We start from the raw sequence: 25,217 nt of genomic DNA, 5'->3' as shown, positions 1-25,217 counted from the left end.
AACAGAAAGATGATTCAAAAGTAGAAAATAGGTCATACAAAGAAAGCCTAAATTAAGGTATCTTGGTTCACTCTCTCCAAGCCCATGAACCCTTTCACCAGTGGGATAGATCTCCCTTGCTCTTCATTTCTTTCAAGGGTCAAAACAAAGCTTTTTTTTTGTTAACAGAGAATATATTTTACTTGGATATACAGTTGCACGGACCGTGAGAGGTTGTGGAAATACTTGAGAAGAATGCGAAATCAGACGAACTTGCATTTTACATTGCATCTCCACTACTTCCTGGCTGTGTGATCTTGGGAACATTACCTAATCTCCTTTGGCTTCAATATCTTCATCAGCAAATTAGAGCTTACAAATACCTGACATTGTTGGCTTGGTGTGCAGTGAGTTGATAATGCATAATGAGTTATGGTTAAAGCATCACCATAATGAGTTATTGCTAAAGTATCACCGTGCTTATTAGTATACTGGTAGCTCTTTGTAAATGATCCTTTCTTAACTTAGTCACACCACTATTTCTGGAGTCCTAAGCTCCTCAACAAGGAGTAGGAAGAGGGGATGCCTCCATCGTCTTCTTAGGAGATTAGGAGTTTTCTCCAATAGTTTTTAGATTTTGTACTTGCATTTTGTGGATAATAAAAAATTATATATATATATACACATATGTATTTCAACTACTTGTATGTCAGTCATTAGCATAAAATGTTAGTACCTTAGTTTGCACTTGACTTTATGATCCCAAAAGCACCTTACTCCCTGCATGCCAGCCACAATGATCCCCTCATTGTCCCTTCAACCTGCTTAAAGCCTTTTGTATTTGTTGTTCCCTCTGCCCAGAATGCTCCTCCTTCTTTGGGTCTTTACTCAAATGTCATTTTCCCAGTAAGGACATTCCTGGCCACCCTTCCTAAACCCGTAACTCGCCTACCTCCCTTCCCCACCTTACTGTTCTCCCTAACACTGTCATCATCTTGCGTATAGCTGATTTTACTTGTCTGTTTCTCCTCACAAAAATGCAAGCTCCATGAAAACAGATTTCAGTTTAACTTTTCATTGCTCTCAGTGAATACGTGTTACGTGAGTTAATGCATTGTGTGGTCACTGTATATGAAGGCAATTAATTTTTTATCATTCATATCAAATATTTCAATAATTAATTTAATAATTTCTAAGATTTATCCAAAGATGAATTTGGGGGGGGAATCCTCAAATTCTCAATTCGAGAAACAAAGGATTAGTTGCAGATAATAGAATCCACTTTACCCAGTTTAAGGAGAAAGGAGTTTCTTACAAAGAATTGGGTACCTTACAGAATTTCTTGGAGGGCCAATGAGGAAAGCTTGCATCGATGCGGCCAGGGGAGACACAACTAGGAACCACACCCTACAACCCCCAAGATTAACGAAGTGAAAACTGCATGCAGCCTTCACGTACCACTCCGCACATGTGATGCTACGGACTCAACACTCAAACCTCTGTGTCTGCCAGAGCAGAAGAGCCCAGTGTCCCTGTTGCCACGTCAGCCAGAAGAACGATCCACACTCATGCAGCTGCTGTCTCCTGATTCTCCTTCTGAGAATCACCTGAGTACATTTCCTTGGCAAAACCTAGTTTTAATGTAGAATCTGGTCACAAGGGAGTCTTGTGAATGCTCTAGCTGTCTCACCTTCGGTTCAGGAAGGCATACTAAAAGTGGGACGGATTGGGGAGGAGTCAAACCGCAGTTTCTGCAGCAGTCCACCTTCTTGCTACTCAACACACACAAACACTGTTATTTCTGCATTAAAACTCCACCTCTGGGTGTGGTTTGTTTCTCTTCCAGCTCAGTGACAACACCATCTTGATTCCTTGAGATCTACCAGGTAAACTATACAGTGAACTACCACCAATCCACCACATATGAAAAACTAGGGGATTACTATTCAGCAGTAAAAAGGAATGATCTGTTCACACGTTATAATTAGGGGAATCGCATAGGCATTACGCTAAGGAAGGAAGCCAGCCTCAAAAGTGTCTATACTGTGTGATCCCACTTCTATGGCATTCTTCAAAAGATAAGACTATAATGATAGAAATGAAATCAGTGGTTGTCAAGGTTGAGTGGTGGTAGGGAAGAGTGACTACGAAGGCATAATCAAGGGAGATTTTTGGGGAGCCAATGAAATTGTATCTTGGTGGTGATGGCAGTCACACAAATCTATACATGCATTAAAATCCATAGAACTGTGCACCCAAAAATTCCATTTTATAGTATGTTAATTTAAAAATAAAATAAATAAATTTAAAGATAGTACAACATAAAGAATACAAAAATTGTTATTCACTGAACATGACAAGATGTTAGGTTTTCTAGACATTCATTAATTTTGAAAAAAACTAGGGAAATGAGGAAAAACATCAATATTGTACACATAGAAGAACAAGGAACAAAATATGACCAGGAACAATAATTTTCATTTCTGCAATTGCCTCTGAGATTACCTTTGGTAATGATAACTTTCTTCCCTTTGTCCTCAGGAAGCATCTCAACTAGATGTGGGTCTTTGTCTAATGGGGGAGGGGAGGACAGAGCTTAATTCCTAAGTGGTCTGAGTCTTGGTGGTCCTAACTATATGGGGTTGCTGTAGTTCCCCCATTAATGTATCATAGATGTGAAAATATTAGGAGGCACTCTAGAGAATCCTGAGCTCCAGCTCCATTGTATAAAATCATATAAACCATCATAGCAAACTTTTTTTTCTTTGCTTTTAAGTCCATTAACAAGAAGAGCCCAAAAAGCCAATGGGAGCCTCAACTTCTCAAATTCCAGTTCAACTGTCTCCCTCATGGAGTATTTTCCCATTGAATACCAAGCCCTTCAATCTAGCAAAGTCTAAAGTAAAAACTAGGGATGGAAAGTTTTATGCATTGGTCACTCAGTGTAGTAAAGAGAAATAACACACATACTTCACTCCTCGGTTTCTGGACCAGTGTGTTCTGGTTGGGGGAGAAACTTCATCATATGCTAGTCGCTAGTTCAGAGACTATACTTTATCCTAAGTGGGAGATAACAACCCAGTGTCAAAGGGTGTTATTTCCCATCGGGCACAGTAAATCAGTTCCTTCAACCATTGCTATGCCATAAGCCAGGTGCTCCTGGTGAAGGTTTTGTGGAATACCAGTGAACCCCAAGAACACTGACCTTAATCATTTTGATATTAAATGAGCTTCTTGATTGAAAAAATATTGTACCCTAACCAGTGTGGCTCAGTTGGTTGGGCGTCACTCCACAAAGCTAAAGGTCACGGTTTCAGTTCCGGTCAGGACACATTTGGGTTGAGGGCTGGTCCCCAGTCGGCATATGTGAAAGACAACCAATAGCTGTTTCTCTCCCTCTCTTTCTCCCTCCCTTTCCATCTCTCTAAAATTAAAAAAAAATCTTTTAAAATTGTAAAAAAAGAAAGCAATATGGTATGAGAAAGCATGCTATAATAAGGCATGATGTAAATAAGCTACTAAGTCAACAGAGGCAGCATGGCAGCCTGGGAAAATAAACTATAACAAGAGTGTTTATTCCAGTGAGAACAAAAGACTTTTAACTCCATAATGGAAGGGACCCAATATAATCAACCAGGAGGTAGGCCAGTCCCCTCATTGTACATACTATGTAGAAAGTTCATTAGTTCTCTCCACTGCCAGCAGATTGGGCATTCAGCAGTGGTAGGAGAGCACACTAGCCTTAGAGAGAGACAATCAATTTTTCATTGAGGCATGTTCAATCTTCTTATGATAGACCATTGTTTATGAGTTCATTAACACAGAGAGGTCACTGGGGAAAGAAGCTGACTGACATCAACAGATTGAGTCATCTGGTTCACCTGATTATTAAACAGTTGATAAAAACCCACACAGGACATATTAATATATTCCTATGTACTGGGCCCATTTCAAGAGATTCACTCACATAATTCTTTCCCAATCCACCTTAAGACCAGACCTCCAATCCTGTCCCTACCAATTCCTTCACGCTATGGCCAAAACTTTAGCTACTGCCCACAAACTGGTATACATCTGACATCATGTCACCTTCTTCCAGGCAAAGTTCACCATGCAGTTGTACCCATCAGAGGGGTTTCCTTTTCCATTGTCCTTCAGAGCCCCTCATGATTTATTTGCTAATTAATGTAACAGCAGAGAGATGATCCTTGAGTTTTTCCACACATATTATTTTAAGGCCGGGAAGCATGAACTAAGAATTAAAGAAAAGTTAAACCACTTGGTAGTAAAATATTATGCTGAATATAATAGCAAATGTCAATATAATTTTTTCCTATGAGATGCACTACTCAAAGAATGCAGGCAATAACAAGCTGTTTGTGAGCCATATACCCAATATCTGCCTGTGTCTTCACTAGTACTCACATTACTTGGGACAGGAGCATTGCCGGCAATTGAAGCTGAGCCATCAGAAATCCTATGACCTGACAAGACTTTTATCATCTTATCAACTTTACTATTTTTTTTTAAAATGCCAGTATGATTGGCATGCACAGATTCTGCAAGTTCATTTACCGACATACTTCAGATAAGAGCAGTGAAGGAAATAAATCTTAGCCCTTAAAGGTCAGAGATATGCAATTCATAATTAGTGAGAGATGCTTTTGTCAAATAATTTGAAGGAAAAGACTAGGTGACTGGAAGCAGAGTTTTAAAAGATTTGAAATGTTAATTACTATAAAGAAGTCAACAGCTGCAGAACCTCAATCCTCAGAAAAGGACTGGCCTTTAAAGATCACTGAGCCAAATCTCAAATCCCTGAATCCTCTCTGCGATTCTCCCTCAAATGACTTTGCAGACTTGAAAAGAACTTCAGGGACTGAGAGATGACTGCCTGCCCAGGCAGCCTTCCTAGCTTTGGACCGCTCTCACAATAAGACAGTCTTTCTCAGGGGAGCAAAACGTCAGTCTCGTTGTCATTAACTCTAACTCTGGGTCCCAAAAGGGCAAGCCTCATTCCTCTCCTGGTGATGACCCTCCAGATGTTCCTCCTCCTATCCTAACCTTCTGTTCTCCAGGATACGCATCTCAGTTTCTTACATCATTTTTACATAATTTAATTTTATGTTCACCTCACTTTTCTAATATTCCTCTTAAAAGTATACATTTAAACTGATATAGTAGCATAGATTTAGCCTCTAATAAGAGTAAAAGTATGAGTTCCCTTATTCGAGAGTTGCCTCTAGAGTGGCAGTAATTATATTTCTGTAATATAACGTCCGGGTAGACTTTCTGGAAGTTGCACTAATGTTCACTGCAATTGTTAACATTCCCCAGGAATTCAATGTGCCAAGCACCTCAAAGAGGATCTCACAGGCATGATCTCACTTAATTTTCATGACAACCGCCTATGAGGTAGGTACTATTTTTATTGCCATTTTCAGATGAGGAAAACGAGGTTTAAAAAGAGTAAGAATTTTACCTACCCAAAGTCGAATACCCCATAAGTGACAGAATTTGGATTCTGTCCCAGGATTTCTTGAAAAGAAGTGGCTAACACCTACTGAGCACTCACTATGTGCCAGAGCTGTGCTGAGCACTTACCTCAAACTGTTAAGTAACTAGTATTATTATTCGCACTTCACACATAAAGAAACTGAGGCTTTGAGAGGTATAACAAAATGGTTAGAAATTGCAAACTAGCATATCTGAACATGTTTCCTTTACAAACTCCGGTTCAGGATTTTATATTGATTCCTTATTGGATTTAGTCTGTCACTCTACTCTCAAAATTTTTAGAGATACTGGTTTGACCATCTGAAGTATTTTTATCCCTGATATGTTTTTATAACCATAAATCTTATAAGAAAGGCTTCCATGTGTTCACATTACCAACAAGTTACGCTGCACAGAATGCAGAGGAAAGAGTCACCCACAGCCAGGGGAAACCTCTCACCAGCTGCCAGCAACCCAGCTCAGCCATCGGACTGTGTCAGCACAGACATTCAGCTTCTAATGGTCTGATCGAGGCTGGATTTCTGCATTTCGTCCACTAGAATGCAGTGAATTTGTTGTGTCCTATTGAAATATAGATTGTTCGTCTCAGCTCAAACGCAGTGACCCAGTCAAAAAAAGAATATCCTGTTAGTATCAAGTAATTTAGAGATCGTAAATCCATCCTAGATCTTTCTAAGACCTTTTTCCTTCTAAGTATTATGTTTTCAGAAACAAAACACAAGATATATGTTAAATTGGCTTCATATCTATACTATATTTTTATTCATGTAATTGGTCACAGCACTTCCTACATCATCAAAATGAAATCTGATTTCCAATGTCTTCCCACTCAGTCTTCTGAGTTGGCTTTGGTCAGGCAGCATGACATGCTGGTATTTATAACCCATGCTGTGTTCTTGACCTCTTGGACACTGTTAAGATTGACAGTTTAATTTTAGGGTTTTGTTTGCATTTCCTCTTTGGTTAAGATGATAATTATACTTTTTCATTCATTGAATTACCCATCACTGTGAGTGAATTACCTTCTCTTGAAAGTCATCCTTTTGATAGAGAGATGCCTGGCACCTGCACAACCTTTCCTGGCTTTGAAATGCCATGATATATATTCAATAGATTTGGCAGTTTGTTACCACTCTTGATTTCATTGTCTGGCACTTAATAATCCTTCTTTGTCTAAAATAATGTTTCCATTCAGTTCTATCCTACAGTATTAGCTCTTTTCAAAATATTTCAGACAGCATTAGAGTCCAAACTTAATTCAAGCATCGGAATACTACCATATATGCCTGTATCATCACTCCCAAAGATAAGGACCACTAAGACGCATAGAAACTGGGGCATGTTTTCCCTTGGCAGTGTTTTTTAGGAGACATCTAGATTTCAAGTATGTCAAAATGTGAAAAATACATAAATCTGATAGTTGAAGAAAAACAACAGTTATGGTAATTACTGACGAGTTTGAGTTATAAATTGTGCCCATATTTCCAGCACTGCAAAATTGAGAATTTTCAAACAGTATTTTTCTGTCTTCCATTCCCCACGTACAACCTATAACAGAAGATAGAGTTGTTTGAATAGGAAGTAAGAAAGGTCAGACATCTGTCTAGTGTTAGGAAATGCTTTGTTTAAGATACTTTATACTTTTTAACTGAATACCAAATTTCCCCACATATTTTTGTAAATCTGACATCCTGTCCCAATTAGTATTATTTGAAATATATCTGTAGAGCTATTACCCCTCTGAGACATACAAAAGGTCACTTTCCCTTTCTAAAACAGAATTATTCAACAGAGTTTAATAGCTGCGCTACTCATGTAATTCCTACGACACCTCTGAGAGAAAATGCTCCTTGAGAGAAATTCAGACCAAGTTTCATTTGTAATGTTAATGTATTTTGCCTGAGAAAGCCTCAGCTGCGTCACTTCCCCACATGCTGGCCAGACCTAATGAGGCTTTGGTACTAGGGAGAAGAAAGACACATTGCCATTTTTCATCTCAGTTCAGAAACAAATTAAAGTAGCCATTTAGAGCGTGGCTACTGTGTCCCTTTGATAATTTTCTAATCCCTAGCATTTATAAAATAGACCTTGAATTTTGATACTACAAATCCTGATGGATATATAATGATTCCTTTTCTTATTAACAAATTTATAGAGATGCACTGTTCCACTAATATCATAATCTAAAAAATAAGATAAAATGACCAAAACAATTTGAGCAAGAATTTGAGCCATTTTTCTCTTTAAAATAAGGGGTGAAATTAGTTCCTAAATAATGTATCCTTAAGGTTATGACACAGGATTGAATCATACTTACTCATGGAAGGAAATACCAAGATGTGGTTTCAAACCCATTCAGAAAAAAAATAATTTTTTCTAAGTAATGGAAGACAGCAATTACATAAACAGCATCAAACCATCATCAGAAATGCAGATTACTCATATAAAAAACCCTGAGTAAAATAGTATTCTACTCATCTCACATTCCCACACTGCATGCTATTTACCCCCATCTATAACTGCTACATTTAACTGAACAAGTCCTGATTCTATATTCAGCCTCCCATAAATGATACATTTCAGACTGTACCAAGTTGAGAGGTTTATGCACCTATTAGTAACTCCCAGCCCCCCTCCTCATTTAAATTTAAATTGCTTAGTCTAGAATTCATGGACCTTCACACCCAAGGCTTTGCCAGGCTCTCCATTCTTATCATTAACTATTTCCTTAAAATTGTTTACAATCCAATCAAACACACAGTTATCTAAATCCATTCCATTTTTTTTTTTAACCTCTACACCATTGTCCATGCTTTGTTTTCGACCTGGAATAAACTTCCATTCTTTTCCCTCTGTCTACCCAATAGATTGAATAAAATATCACCTTCTTTAAATGATTTGCTTTGGTTAGTTCCTTGAGTATTTAGTTTGTACCATCTTCACTAAATGTATCCCTTATACCTATAAATGAAATGATAAAAGTTATCTTTCAAACTCCAGAACTTTCAGTACACTTATTGGTATCTTCTGTAGTGTAACACAGCACCTCACATAACAGAGTATGCAGTAAAAATGTGTAAGAGAGTAAATGAGGAAATGTATAGTCCATGATCTTGTATTTATACGATCTATTATTCATGAAAGATCCCCTCATCCTTTTCATGGCAATCTTAAACTTATTATAGGAATAAATTATTTTCAAAGACTCTAAAAATCCATTTTCCAGTAATGTGACACTTGACACCATGACCAACCCTACCACTGAAAAATAATTAAAATAATAAAAATATTTTTAGATATATCAATGAGTTTGCAAGAAAGTAAGCACTCTCAAAAGCCACAGGGATCCAGAGAGGTAAACTGAGCTTTGAATCTGGTTTTCACTTTGAGTACACTTGCCCATGAAGGTGAACTTGAGCTTCTGTGTTCACAGGAAACAGGATATAAGTCCTGGGAGGCACCTGACCAAGGTGAAGAATCCAATAGGAGATACTTTAGTAAATCAGGCACCCCAAAGGCTCAAACCCTGAAGGCATATGTGAACTAGAAATAAATCCAGGGAACAGCAAGGCAAATCGCCTATTATAAAATGTGGCATTGGGTACAAGGAAACATAAAATCACTCCTTGGAATTGATATCCACAAGCTGACCCTCCCTGAGCTTGTAGTCCAATCTCACATTACCTGGGGATATCCAAAAAACATCAGGCAAAAAAAATTAATTTAAAGTGTTTCTGTGTCAGTAGAGTTCCCCAGTGTTCGGCAGAAGCAAATGCAAGTTGTCACTGGAGGTATAAATTGCCAATACAGGGCTTCAAAGATCTGAACAGATAAAACTCAAAAAATATAAACTTGCAGTTGAAACTCACAAAATGTATAAGGAAACAAGCCGCCTGGAGTGAGAAGAAGCAGAAACAACAGACAGCAAAGTTTGGTGCATAAAAACTTCATATTTTGGAATTAGAAGACAAAAATAAATATTAAATATATTTAATAAATTTTTAAAATGTAAAGAGCCTGAAAATAAGGGAATATTTTTAAAAGCTGAAAGTGTTTAGAGAGAGAGGGAGAAGGAAGGGAGGAGGGAGGAAGAGAAGGAGAAAGGAAGGAAAGAAGAAAGGGGGAGGAAAGAAGTTACTACCTAGAACATTTAGAAATTAAAAATATAATAATTGGAATTAGAAACTCAATAGATTCTCATTTCCCATTCTTTTTCTCTTGGTCCAGACCAAGGATTCAGCCTTATTTTTTTTTAATTAGTGAAATTTATTTACCTGATAGAGTATCTACAAAACAACTATCACTGAACATCATACTTAATAAGAAAAACATTCCTACTGAGATCAGGACAATTACCATAATGCCCACTTTTTCCAGCTTTGTACTGTAGTCTCTTGCCAGTACCAAAACAGAATAAAAGAAAATAAACAATGGGAAGAATAGAAGGAAAGAAATTAAGATGTCATTATTTTCAAGTTGTATGCCTTGTTACAAAAATCCAACAGGAACTATAGATAGTTTCTAGAATAAGAAAAGCATTTTGTAAATAAACAGAGTATGAATCAATATGTAAAAAGCTATTGCATTTTATACACCAGCAATACAGAGATGCAAAATGAATTTTTAAAAACTAAAATAAATATATATGGAATATTCAAAAATAAATTTAATAAAAATATACAAAAGCATTATGGACAAAAACATAAAACTGTACAGAAATACACTAAAAAAACACCTAAATAATCAAGAACTATATCATGATCATGAACTAAAAGACTTAATAGTATAAAAATTACACTTCTTCATTGTTATGTAAATTCAACACAGTGGCAATAAAAATCCCATCAGGTGTATGTGTATGTGCATGTAAATTAACATGTTGAGTCTAAACTCAAAATTTAGATTCAAGGGTCAAAATTGTGACAACACTATTCCATGGAATAAAAAGAAAAAAGGTTGGAGAACTTGCCCTACAATGTGTCAAGATTCATTATAAAGTTATAGAAATTAAAATCAGGTGGTGTTGACACAGACTGGTGATGAGAGACATGAAATAGAATAAAAAGCTTAGAAATAGGCTCATACATTTATCAATTGATGTACGACCAAGATGGTTTTAAAAATTTGTGAGAGATAAATGGACTTTCCAATAGATGGTGATGGGGCAACCGAATAATCGTGGGGCAAAATATGACATCGCATCCTTGCCAGACACCATAAGTAACAATCAATTTCAATTGCATTTAATATTATAAAATAATTACAGTGCAATATAGGAAACAATTTTCATGACCTCTCTACACAGGAAATTTTTCTTTTAAAAAATGTGCAAACATAAAGAAAATGATTGATAGAATCAACTACATAAAAATTTAGAACTTCTGTTTCTCAAAGGGTACCATAAAAAGATTAAAAACAAACAAAAATCCACAATCCAGAAAAAAATATTCCTGGGAAAATGATTTGTATCTAGAATATATAAGAATTCCTATGAAACAATGGAGAATTGCTTCAATTCTCCATTGAATTCTCCAATTCTCCAATTGTTTCTCCAAAGAATGGAGAAACCAATAAAGGTATTGGTTTTAACCAATAACCAATAACAGGGATCATATGTGTCCAGACTGGGGGTCGCACAGACCACACCCAGACCAGGAATCAAACCAGCAACCCAGTCATGTGCCCTGAGCAGGAATCAAACCCTCAACCTTTCACTTAAGGGACAATGCTCCAACCAACGGAGCCACAATGGCAGGACTGGAGAGTGGTTTTTTGATTATACAAGTCATGAAACTCGATATACAACGGAGGTAGCACCCTAATTTAGTGGACAGTGTATGGATTCTAATTGATTAACCATAAGGAGATATATATATATTCCTAAAGCACACCATATATTTTAAGAAAAACATGTATTTTTTCAACAGTAACACTTTTGAAGAAGAGATACAAGACTATCTTTACAACCTCAGGATAGAAAGCACTTCTTAACTAAGACACAATACGTACAAAGTATTTAAGAAAAGATTATGTATTTGACTACATTAAAATTTAATCCCTGTAAAAAAATTAATCCTTGTGTTTACAAAACAAATCCATTTTAAAGATGAAAAGATAAGTCATAAACTGAAAAACAAAATTTGCATCACAAACTACTGTCAAATGATTAGTATCCAAAAGATATATTTTTTAAAAAACCACTCATCCAAATTAATGATAAAAAGATAAATAACCCAATGGAAAATGGGCAAAGGACCCGGAAAGCAATAGAAGTGGAAACGTGAATGACCAAAAAACATTAGTACTCAGGGATATACAAATTAAAACCACACTGAGCCGTCAGATTGGCAAGAGTTAAAACGTGACAATAACAAGTATAAGGTGTGGTTAGGGAGCAAATGAAGCCTTTTACGTGGTTGTTGCAAGTATAAATTGGTACAATATTCACCCTGGTAAAACACTATGACATTACCTAATAAAACTGATGTACTTACCTTATAACCCAGCATTTATACTCCCAAGAATATGTGTCCTACAGAAACACTTGCATATGTACACCAGGATACTGGTAAAAGATTGTCCACACCAGCATTTGTTTGTTACAGCAAAAATCAGGAAACAACCCAAATGTCTGTCAAGAATGCAAAGGGTAAGCAAACTGTGGTATATACATAGAATGGAATTTCACATACAACAATACGAATAAATACAGCTGCACAAAAAACATGGGTGAATCCCAAGAACATAATATTAAAAAAGAGCAAGGTATAGAAAACACATAGAAAATTATTTTCCATTCAAATAAAAATCACAAAAGTATGTACTACCTACAAACGTCTTTGCATTTATCAACATTGTGAGTTTACAATCTCAAGGCAAGCAATTTAGCTAGAAATTTGAAAATAATATTAATACATTATGACTTTCATGGGAGTCAACCAAAGAGATTCCATCAATCCCGTTTCAAAAATTGATGAGACATAAATTAGAAAGAAAGAGAAAGAGAATGAGAGTATGAAACCCGAGTGAGAGGGACACATTGTTCTGTAATGCCAGAATCAATATCTTGGAACATTTCAATATTTCACCTTCCTTTCTTTTACCTCCTTTGCAGAGTTCAAGGAAGCAATCTTTTACTCTGCGTGGCTTTATAAAATGCTCACAGTATCAACCAGCAGCTACATCAGTTAGATTCATGTTAACATTACAATGCACAGCAAGAAGCCACACCCTAAGACCTGATTTCTAGGTCCAGTTGGTCATGTGTCCTTCGTCAAGTCATTCAGCTTCACTGGGCTTCAGTTTTCTCTTCTGTTCAAACAGTGATAAGCAAAGCATCCTCATAAGGGTCAAAATAAACTTATTTTAAAAGTGCCTGTGTGGTGTCCAACCATAACTGACATTCAACAATATCAGTTCCCTACTACTATCACTGTGCTACTTGATCACCCGAATCATTTAAAAATAAGAATGGGAGTAGGGAAACAAAACTGGACCTCAGAAGACAACTATTTGTTAATTAGCTTTCATTCCATAATTACAAGGTCACCAAGTCTGTTGAAAACATATTTATAAGTCTGTTGCAATAAAAAGGAAGTCATATGAATTCTAACTTATATTTCCTTTTCTTTAACTAACATCACTCTATATTTGATAATCACACTAACTTATCCCCCTTCCTTACATTGTATAACAGGCCTTGCCGGTTGATAACAATCACCATGTCCTGTCACTTGTTTACTGTTTTATTTTTCTTTTTTAATGTAGGTTTCTCATGATGCAGATCCAAAGACCCAATCCCATCCTCTTTTAGGATGCCACTCACTGCGTAACATGAAGCATCGTTATTTTTTATGCTCATAGAAAGAACGAACCCGTTACACCCATTTCCTGCACCCCTGAGGCCCACCCTCTTCTGTTGCTCCAGCTGTGGAACATGGAGGACCATCTGCTGTCACTACCAGAGATCCAGGCAGAGATCCCGAATTTGAATCCAAGAAACATATTATTTGATCCATATGTGACAATTTATACACTATTTTTAGGGCTTAAGTGTGCCCCTAATTTCTAAATAACTAACTCACAATGAAGTTTAGACACAGCCTATAACTAAATGATTTCCTTAAACAGGACAAGTTTAAAAGAAGTCTTGTCTTAACCCATTTTCTGGATGTGTGCATGGGAATTTCTGACCTCTTTTCACTTTCATAATGCCTAGTAAATAATAGGCACCAGGCAGATCATCAGCAAATACTGTTGACTAGCAGATTCTTTTTTGTCATTTTTTACTTTTATTCTTCAAATACAGCCCTGGCTGGTGTGGTTCAGTGAATTGAATGCTAGCCTGTGAACCAAATACAGTTTATATTCAATATTATTTTGTTTTAGTTTCAAGTGTACTGCATAGTAGTTAGAAAACCATATACTTTACAAAGTGATCCCCTGGTATTTCAAGTACCCACCTAACACCGTACATAGTTATTACAATATTCTTGACTGTATTCCCTATGCTGCACTTTAAATCCCTGTGACTATTTTATTTTTTAAATATATTTTATTGATTATGATGTTACAGTTGCCCCAATTTTTTCCCTTTGCCCTCCTCCACCCAGTACCCCCTTCTCTTGAGCAATCCCCTTGCTTAATTCATGTCCATGGGTCATGTGTTTAAGTTCCTTGGCTTTTATCCCTCTCCTATACTGTTCTTAAACTCCCCCTGTCTATTTTGTACCTATCAGTTATGCTTCTTGATCCCTGTATGATTTCCCCCATTCTCCCCTTTCCCTCTCCCAGCTGATAACCCTCCAAATAATCTCTATTCCTATGACTCCATTCCTGTTCTATTGTTTGCTTAGTTTGTTTTTGTTTTTGTTTTTTAGATTCAGTTGTTGATAGTTGTGAGTTTGCTGTCATTTTTTTGCTCATAGTTTTGATCATCTTCTTTTTCTTAGATAAGTCCCTTTAACATTTCATGTAATAATGGCTTGGTGATAATGAATTCCTTTAGCTTTACCTTTACTGAAAAGCACTTTATCTGACCTTCCACTCTAAATGATAGCTTTGCTGGGTAGAGTAATCTTGGTTGTAGGTCCTTGCTGTTCATCCCTTTGAATACTTCTTGCCAGTCCCTTCTAACCTGCAAGGTTTCTTTTGAGAAATCAGCTGCCAGTCTTATGGGAACTCCTTTGTAGGTGACTCTGCTTTTCTCTTGCTGCTTATAAGATTTAATCTTTATCTTTAATCTTTGGCATTTTAATTATGATGTGTCTTGTTGTGGTCCTCTTTGGGTCCAACTTGATTGGGACTCTTTGTGTTTCCTGGACTTACATGTCTACGTCCTTTGCCAAATTGGGGAAGTTTTCTTTCATTATTTTTTCAGGTTGCCAATTTCTTGCTCTTTCTCTTCTCCTTCTGGCCCATTATGCAAATGTTGGACCTCTTGAAGTTGTCCCAGAGGCTACTTATACTATCCTCATTTGTGGGGGGATTCTTTTTTCTTCCTGTTATTCTGATTGGCTGTTTTTTGCTTCCTTATGTTCCAAATCATTGATTTGAATCTTGGCTTCATCCACTCTACTTTTGTTTCCCTATAAATTGTTCTTTATTTCAATTAGTGAATCCTTCACTTCTGACTGGATCATTTTATGCTGCTGACATACTCACTAAGTTCCTTGAGCATCCTTATAACCAGTGTTTTAAACTCTGCATCTGATAGATTGCTTATCTGCATTTCATTTAGCTATTTTTCCGGAGTTTTGATCTGTTCTTTCATCTGGGCCATGTTTCTTTGTGTCCTCATTTTGGCAGCCTCCCTGTGTTTGTTTCTATATATTAGGAAGAGCTGCTTTGACTCCATGTCTTGGTAGTGTGCCCTAATGCAGTAGGTGTGGGGTCCAGTGGCACAGCCTCCCCTATCACCCAAGCTGGGTATTTGGTTTAACTTAGCATAATACCCTCTAGATCCATCCATGTTGTTGCAAATGGTAAGGTTTCATTCTTTTTTATGGCTGAGTAATATTCCATCGTATATCTGTTCTACATCTTCTTTATCCACTTATCTGGTGATGGGCACTTGGGTTGCTTCCATGGCTTGGCTATTGTAAATAATGCTGCAGTGAACATTGGGTGCGTGTATTCTTTTGAATTAGTGTTTTGAGTTTCTTCAGATTTATATCCAGAAGCAGATTCAATGGGTCATAAGCAAGTTCCTTTTTTAAATTTTTTTAGTAACCTCTGTATTGTTTTACATAATGGCTGCATCAATCTGCATTTCCACCAACAGTGCGTGAGGGTTCCCTTTTCTGCACATACTTGCCAGCACTTATTGTTTGTTGATTTATTGATGATAGCTATTCTGACAGGTTGAAGTGTTATTATGTTTTTAATTTGCATCACTCTGATGATTAGTGACATTGAGCATCTTTTCATATGTCTATTGACCATCTGTATGTCCTCTTTGGACAAATATCTATTCAGGTCCTCTGGCAGTTTCTTATTAAAGCATGTGACAGAGATGATAGGAAGATTACCTCTCCCCATCGTTTGCATCTAGGTCAGGACATGAACAAGAGTTGGACAACTACATATGGGTGGTGGTATATCTTACTTTTTCTCCTGACCACTAAAACATTCCATATGGTCCTCAACACTCTTTGCTATTCAGTTGGCCAAATGGATGGCACCCATTGAAGAAATCTGGGGAAAATGGAAAATGGGCACCAACACGAAGCTCATGCTGTGTGCTGTGTCATGAGTAATAAAGCCCTAAGTCTCTGACTCAGGCATCTCAGGTCTTCTGCCAGCATCCTTGAAACTGTGGCAGGCTAACTGGTTAGTTTGAAAGCAGTATAAAATCTCAGACCCTTGACAATCCTTGACGAATGGTATAAGAGTCCACTCCAGAGAGGAAGAGGACAGAGAAAGCCCACACCTTACTGTGCAGGGAGAGTGTAGGAAACTGAAATGATAAGGAAACACAGAAATGAGATCAAATGGCTATGCCCCCTCCTTTCCCTCTCAGAGTGGAATGCCTAGACAGTCAGCTAAATGGAGACCCAGTAGAAATATCCAGGTAGGTAAGGGAGGTCCCCAAGAATGTAAACTGGGAGTCAGGAGAGGCTAATGGCATGCTCCCCCAGGACAGTAGATGCTGTGGTGTGGTCCCTCATTCCTCCCTTCATTATGACTAAAGCACTCATTCCCCCAGCTGATGGGGGTGTTGATGTCTGACAGCTCACAGCTAAGTATTTCTCAGGGAACTGCTCTCAGCTAAAGAGGGTCTCATTGCCCAGGGGAATTCCCCTTGGGGAGTTGGGAGTGGGGCAGAAGTGACTGCCCACACAGTGGGCATAGCATATAGTGAATAAACACACGGTCCGGCAGAAGTAACACATGCTTGAGTGTGGTTGGTAGGGTAAAAAATATGGGTGTAATAATGTATGGTTTTGGTTTTAACACTTCACCTAAAATGTCATATGGTGTGCTTGAGTGTGATATACTGTTATGTTACAGAATTACATGCTTATGATTTGGTAATAAAAGATTTTGTAATATTATTTGTGCCGGACCCTGTATTTGAATACAATTTGCTATCAGTCTATTACGGGTCATTTTGAAACTTACAGCTCCACTCTGTGTCTTTAAGTCCTTTAATTTAAAATCTTTTGATAACCTGAAAATATCCTCAGAAGGGTCATTTGTTTAGCTCCTATTTTAAAATACCTTTTCAGGATTAGCCTAAGACTGGGAATAAGAGCAGAAGAAATAGGACTGGAGGGGAAAAAAATAATTGACAGGCCACACAAACTGCTTCACAATTTTGTCTTGGGCCAGCTTTGAAAAAGAGGCGAGCAAGAATAGTAAGTTTACTCCTGAAAGGTATTTTACATGAGATCAGCTGAAGTAATAAAAGTAGTATGATTGAAAACTAGCAAAACAAAAACATCTCCCCGATGATTCTGACCCATTTCAAACATTATCCGCTCTTTTGAGTTGAAGTAATTGTGGTAAACAGAATGAAGCACCTCCCCAGAAGAAGGCCCACGTCCAATTCCCCATACCTGTGACGTGTCACCTTACATGCCGAAAGGGACTTAGCAGGTGTGACTAAGTTAAGGATCCGGTCCCGGGAGACTATGAGAGATGGTCCGGGCTAGGCCCATGGTAATCCTGAGGGTCCTGAAATGTGGGGGAGGCAGGAGTGTCAGTGTCACAGGGATTCATGTAACAAAGACTGGACAGGCCATTGCTGGCTTCCAAGATGGGAGGGGGATGTGGGAGACCCCTGGAAACTGGAAAAAGCAAGAAAACAGATGTTCCCACAGCCTCCAGAAAGGAACACAGAACTGCCAACACCTTGATTTTCGTCTAGTGAGAACCATTGGGAACATCCGACCTCCAGAACTATGAGATGATAGATTTCTGTTGCTTTAAGCCACTAAATGTGAGATAATTTGTTTCAGCAGCAATAGGAAACTAATACAGATTTCACTGAAGGTTTCCTTTTGAACATAATCTTAGGGGAGGGAAACAAGGCTGAATATATCAGTATGTTTGTTTAATCACAAAAAGAGGTCTTTGAAGTAGGTCTTCAGACTGACACATTATCACAGGCTCCTCCGCCAGGAAGTGTTCTGATATTGAGTCTCTCCAGAAGACAAATGGGACTGAGAAGCCATGGAGGACTCCACAGACAAGAGGCACGGAATGGAGGTTTCCTAAGGACTTTCTATGTTTCTCTTTCCCTGAGAGATTTTTAAAAAGTGAATGATGAAAAAAGAACACTGCAGTAAATATTCAGGCTGGCAAGATAATAAAAACAATCAATCATCTCGAAACAACTTCTTTTCCAGGATGACTTCGGTAATTTAAAAAATAATGGCCTGTCCTAGATTTGTTTCTTGGCATTTGAAAAATACATTCAACCTTACATCTCATAAGAAAAAAAGATGCAGGTGACACCTAATTATTTATTGATTAAATATTCTATAAATATTACATTTGAGGCTAAACTAGAAACAATCAGAAAATAATGAACACATCAGGGATATTTTGAGAGGTTACTCCCTGCATATGTCATTTGGCTCAAATAAACCCTTTTATTAAAAAAGGAGGAAAATGAATGCATCAGTTTTCTTTGTATTTATGTAGCTTTTTTCAATTAAAATTAATGTTAAGAAAAAAATAAATTTTTAACAATAATTGTCTTTAGGTGGTTGGTCTAGACAGTTATTTATTTTCTTTCTACTGTTTTATAGTTTTCCCATTCTATATAATATATGCATATCATTTTTAAATTTGACAAATTAGTAAACCTTTAAAAAATTAGTGAGGACCCTGCCTAGTGTGGCTCAGTGGATTGAGTGCATTTGGTTTGCTGGTTTGATTCCCAGTCAGGGCACATATCTGGGTTGCCTACCAGGTCCCCAGTAGGGGGCGCATTAGAGGCAACCACAAATTGATGTTTCCCTCTCTCATTCCCTTCCCCTCTCTTAAAACAAGTAAATAAAATCTTTTTAAAAAAAATTAGTGAGGAAAGAGGTGGTTTTTTTTTAAATAGAGTGAATGTGAACAATTGAAAAGGTAAAGTTACCTCTTAATTATCAGGAAGCAAATTTGCATTATTTCAGTAACCTGTAAAAGTTCTCTGTAGTAGTTATACTTTTTAAAATGCACCTGTGATCAGATGGGTGAGAGATTTATAGGGATGATCCCTTAGTAAGTTATATAATGTCTAATCACTGGGGTGTGCACCTGAAACTATATAACAATGTATGTCAACTGTAACTGAAAAATAAAAATATGATTTTTTAAAAATGATTCAAAATCAAATAGAATACATCTATGAAAAGGGAGACCAAGTCGCCCACTTTGTTTAGGAGACAGTCAGTCTGCTCTGTCTTCTGGGAAATTTGCCCGTCTTTCCCACCAGAGAAACCATAGACTTATTTAAGTCTGTAAGTAATCTACCGACATGGAAACACATTACTATTGAACTTATACTGACAAAAGAGAGGTGATCACAAGGAATTTAAGCTTTATTTGCAACGTTTTAATTTTAGAGCAGGGGTGGGCAAACTTTTTCCATAAAGGGCCAGAGAGCAAACACTTTAGGCTTTGTAGCTCAAAATGATCATAGGCGCGCATGCAGCAGTTATTGTAATGGGCTGCAGTTTTTGATTTTCCATGTTATAGCATTGTCTCATTGTTTTCCACCCGTGAGCCGTATGTATGTGAGGGAAAGAGAACAAGTATGCATGAATATAAACGTGTGAAATCAAAGTTGCCTTGAGTCTGAAGTACACACCAGAACAATCTGAAGGCTTTCAGCCTACATGAGGTTTCATGAAAGAGTCTCAGACCAGAAGTCAAGAGAGATGGGATCTGCTTCTACCTCTTCTCTCAACAAACTTAATTTGGGGGGGCTAAGTATCTTCCTGTGTAAAGTGGGTCAAAACATCCTGATTCCATCATCCCACATCTCCAGATGACAGCCATCACAGCCATGTAGTTATTTTTGTGGATGATGGAGCTCCTCTCACTAATATATTTCTCAATGCCTTAGTGAACGGAGTAATGGCTAGGCCCTTTCTAGTATTAGAGTGGAGGGGGTGGGGCAATGTGAGACTGTATATGATTCATCCACTCCAGAGTTCCCTCCACCCTAAACCATTGAATTCCTTCTTCCATATTTTGCCCAAATTCTGGCATCTCAACCTCAATGAATGTAAATAACCATTGAGTTCAACTTTCAATCAACCAAGCAACTGTTACAGCCACTTCCAACTACTTGAGCTAATATATTAAGTCCAGACTCTCTGTGAATTCATATCAATAAATTTAGCCTAATCCAATGTTATTATATTTCATCTACCTTAATCTAACATCCAGAGAATACATTCCCACAGAAATGCACCAGGTTTTTGCCAATATATAATAGCAAAATTTCACAATTCTTTGACCATATCTATGCCCTTCTGAGTAATACTTTGTACTTATTCTGACTCAAGTTATAGAGGCCATGAGAGATGGAGCTAGTGAGTCCTGACAAGGCTATGCATCCTTTTTAAGGCAACTGCCTTAGGTGGGGTTACTACAGGACCCTGGAGTAAGGGAAAGCCAGTCTCCCCATATATAGCAGGAGGATTTGAATCTACTGGCAAAGGGGCCTCAGAAAAACTCAGGACTTCAAGCATCAGTTTTGTCTGAGTTGATACGGATGTTACCAGAGCAACTCTGGTTCTTCCTGCCGACACAGTAAAAGCTTACAGCTCAGAAAGCCCATTAGCATGCAAGCAAAGTTTATCAGTGAATGGGAGAGCAAAGCAAGGGTGGCTAGGGCAAGGGTGGCAAAAGCAAGGGTGACTAGGGCCCAGGTATCCAGCACCCAGATGGCCGTAGGCCAGGTGGCCATAAGCTGAGTAGCCAAAAAAGGGTGGCCAGGGGCCTGGTGGCCAGAGGCCCCTGGCCAGAGGCCAAGTAGCCAGGTCCCCCACCCCCATGTGGCAAGACAGCCACGAGCCAAGAGAAGAGAGTCCTCTGTTCTGCGGACTTACATAGTTGGTGGAATGGGGGTGAGGGAGTTACATTTTGATTGACAGGTAAAGGTGGTGCTAGCTTTCCATGGGGATGTGACTGCCTAAACAGAGGTATAGGTGGGATGTGTTAGCCCAAATCCTTACCTTGCTTCATACTCTATTTGCTCATTTTGTACGTGATGGGAGGCAGGCAATTAACCAAAGTTGTTTATGGGCTTTTTCTTTCAAGCACTGTAGTCCCCCACCCCTTCTCCCTTCTAGGCCCTGGGATGAATAGTCAGGTTTTCCTTTTCCCAGCTAGTGGAGATGATACACATAGACTTCCAATGGCTTCCCACCTCCCCTACACACTATCATAGTTTCACCTGTTGTTCAGAATGCCTGGCAGCCTTATCGAACCAGCTCAGGACAGCTGGGTCACAGGTGCTGGCCGGCAACAGCAGAGCAGCCTCAGGATTCTCCCTGTGCTATCTCCTGTAGCACAGACCCTCCATTCCACGTCACACTCCTTCTCAGCCAATGTCCTCACTTTCACGTAAGAGATTGGCAAGTCATAAACCGAACATACTGTGATTCTGCATTCTACACAACTAAATTATGGACTGATCTGCAGCAAGGTCAGCTCAGTGGCTACAGAAAATAAGAGGTTCTTTTAGGTTTGCTAGAAACTGATTCTCCAGCAGTGGATTTAGGTGAGAGTTTAGAGGCCTGAATTTGTCATTTTCTCTCAGTAAACTCACCAGTGCAATCAAAAGCAGATACTCTCCCTTCTACTTTCTGTAGCTTTTATTATTACCAGAAAAGATATATATGACAGCCACTTGGTCTCCAAGACACAGGCTTCGGCCAAGACTTTAGTCATCACAATTAAATACAAGAGATTGTTTGATTAATCCTATCGGTGCATGGCATGGATTATCAGCAATTCATTTTTTATTGGCAAGAAGTTAAGGAGTGTACTCAAGGCCAAGGACATAATTAAACCAATTCCAGAATTCTGTCATTTAGAATGTTTCCTGGGATTTCTCTTATTAACACGTGTTAGGATCTAGTCACGAAAACAGACACCAAAGTAAATATTTCAAGAGGGAATTAAATATAAGGAATTGATTACACAGGTGTAGGTGAGATAAAGGAGCAAAACAGAAACGCTGAGAAAACCCAAAGATAGTAAGTGCAGTTTATAAGTGCAGCTTACCACCCCTTAGGCCAGAGGAATTCAGAGAAGGGTTTAGATTATCAGAGGCTAGAAGCTCGGAGGAGGGGCACCCGGCTGCTCCAGGTACCTCTGAGGAGACAAAGGAGCAAAATACCAAAAAAGCCAGAGCTCAGAACAAAATGCTTATGTACCTTACTAACAGGAATAACAAGCAGAATTAAAATCCCTTCTCTCCTCCTAACTTCCAACTTTTTTTAGAAGTTGGGCAGGCAGGTAGGGCTTGCTATTGCTCAATTTAACAAACAAAGAATTCTGGGAAATGTAGTTTGGAAAGCCTGAGCTACATCATCACTGAGCAGAATGGAGAAGGGTAAATTTGGAGTGAAATAACAATACGAAATAACTGGTCCACTGCTGTTTCCCAAGGTGGACTCATGTTAACCAACTCAGGAGACGGAAGCATTAAAAAACAAATGCTAACTAGTATTATACAATAAAAAAGTATTTGCCATAGACCCAGAATGCCTAATGTCAATAGGAACAGCACATTTTCTCACTAGAGGCAGACCTCTGTGAGGGTAAACAAGGAGTTCTGATCCTTAGTTCTAATTCAGCCTTTATAGTTTGAGCTTTAAATATGTGTAAATACTAATAACCTCCATAATTCTGGTGTCAAAATGCTGCTTTCATCTTCTTATTTTTTAATTTTTTTAATTTTTTAATTGAATATTGGGTACAGGTTTAAAGTGTACAACTCAATAAAATATCATCTGCACACTGCGTTGTGCGCCCATCACCCCAAACACAGTCTCTTTTGGTCCCCATTCCCTCCCCTTTCCCACCTCCACCTTCCCCTCCCCCCATTTCCAGCGGGCTAACACTACACTGTTGTCAGTGTCTATGTGTTTTATTATATATATAAAAATATATATGCATATATATTTGCTTAATTCCCTTCCTTTATTTCATCTAGTCCCCCAACCCCCTACCCCTCTGAGAGCTGTCTGTCTATTCCTTGTATTCATGCCTCTGTTTCTATTTTGTCAGTTTATTTTGTTCATTGGATTCCACATATAAGTGAGATCATATGGTATTTTTCTTTCTCCAACTGGCATATTTCACTTAGCGTAATAATCTCCAGGTCCATCCATGCTGTTACAAAAGGTAATTTCCTTATTTCTTTTTTTACAGCCAAGTAGTATTCCATTGTGTAAATGTACCACAGCTTTTTTATCCACTCCTCTACTGATGGGCACTCAGGTTGTTATATTTTTAATTAGTCTGTCTAGAACACCAACTGAGTCTTTTACTTCTAAAACCAGGGAAATGAAGTCTATTTCTTCAACTCTTCAGGTTTCTCGGAAATCTCTCCTTGTATTTAACAGAAAAAAATAATTATTTTCCTAAATTATGTGACCTACAAATCAGGACTCTGGCTACAAATGACAGAAACCTTACTCAAACTGGCTTCCACACAAAGTAGAATTCATTAGTTTGTGCAAATCAGTCAGTGTGTTTCTGTCAGGTATATCTATATTCAGTTATGCAGTGGTAGGGAGATACAGTGCAAAGCTCTTTCTCATTGTTCTGGACTGCTGTTGATTCCAGGCAGCTGCCCTTCGTGTTTAATAGCCTGCCTGTGACCATATAAAAAGGATCTGTCATCTTCTCTGCTCCAGTTACCTCCTCTTTCACCAGTGCTCAAACAAAACATACACCAACTGGACCCTCAGAATGGTTGAGCAGTTCTTTACTCAATGGTTCCAGTAAAAAGTGCCAATTGTAGAGGATGAGGAAGTGGGGGTATGGGGTTGGTTACAAAGCCTTCAATGCAACTATTTCATTCCTTTGCACTGCATGGAGGAGAGAGGCCTCACACCCACCTGGGGCCAAGCACAGGGCTCTGCCTTCCCAGGTCCTCTCCTTCTCTCCACTAATTACTACAGTCTTCCCCTCTTATCCCTTCACCCTACTGGTGGCACCACTTCCCTCCATATTCTGAAAAGATGCTTCCCTTCTCTTCTTATTCCTTACAAACTTGTTGGATACAGTAGCTCTTCTACCCCTGGGTGGGGTCAGCTCCGGCAGGGAAGGAGTGCCAGGTCTCAGGGTCTGCTGGTGCCCTTAGAAGTAGGGGTAGAAAGAGGAGTGAACTCTAGCTCTGTGAGCAGAAGAGAATCTGAAATCAAAGGATCATAGTAATAATTGATAACATTTATCTAGCATTTACTATATTTCAGGCACTGTTGTATATTACAAATATTCACTTAACCTACCTGGAAAGCTCATCAGAAATCCTGAGTCCCCTCCTTACTGACTGTGGGACAGGCATGAACCCCTCACCTCGCTGAAGCTCAGCTGAAAGTGACGATGACAGAAGTATTTGCCCGTGGCTCACAGGAATTGCTGTGCGAATGAAGTAAGAAAACATGTGTAGCACTTGGCCAGCCCCTGTGTGGCACCGAGCAAGCACAACACTGATCATCCTCATCATTTTTTGGAAAAGCTTGTTGGACACATCTTATACTAGCTGATTAATTTTCTTTCTAAATCCCCACCTATCCAATGAATGATTCTCATTACTCTCCACAAATTCCCCACATTTCTCTTGGAGTTTTGATTCTCCCAACAGGGAAGATGGTAATGGGGAGGGGTCTTCTTGGGGACACAGTAGCATCAAAGCTCTCCTCCTTCTTCTTCTTTTTTTTTCATTTACTACAAACAACCAGTCAGTTCAACTGGGGTAAAAAACAGCCAGTGGACTTGACCTCAGGCTCCAAGCAGGTCATGCAAAGACTCAAAACTCAGAGGCTCCCTAATGCCCAGCCTTGTCCACCACACCCTGGCCAAGCAAGAAAGGAAGAAAAGTACGGGGGGGTGCAGAGAATTCTTTACCTGGAGAAGGGGAACTGGCACTGGGCTCTGGACCCCTCAGGAGTAAGGGGGCAGCGGCAGCTGTCAGGTCACACCCAGGCCTCTCTCCTCTTGCTCCTCCCTTCTGAGCTGCCTCATGCCCGGCCAGCCGG

This window comes from Desmodus rotundus, chromosome 6 (genome assembly GCF_022682495.2).
Source record: "Desmodus rotundus isolate HL8 chromosome 6, HLdesRot8A.1, whole genome shotgun sequence".
NCBI lineage: Eukaryota > Metazoa > Chordata > Mammalia > Chiroptera > Phyllostomidae > Desmodus > Desmodus rotundus.
This window is presented reverse-complemented; position numbering follows the sequence as displayed.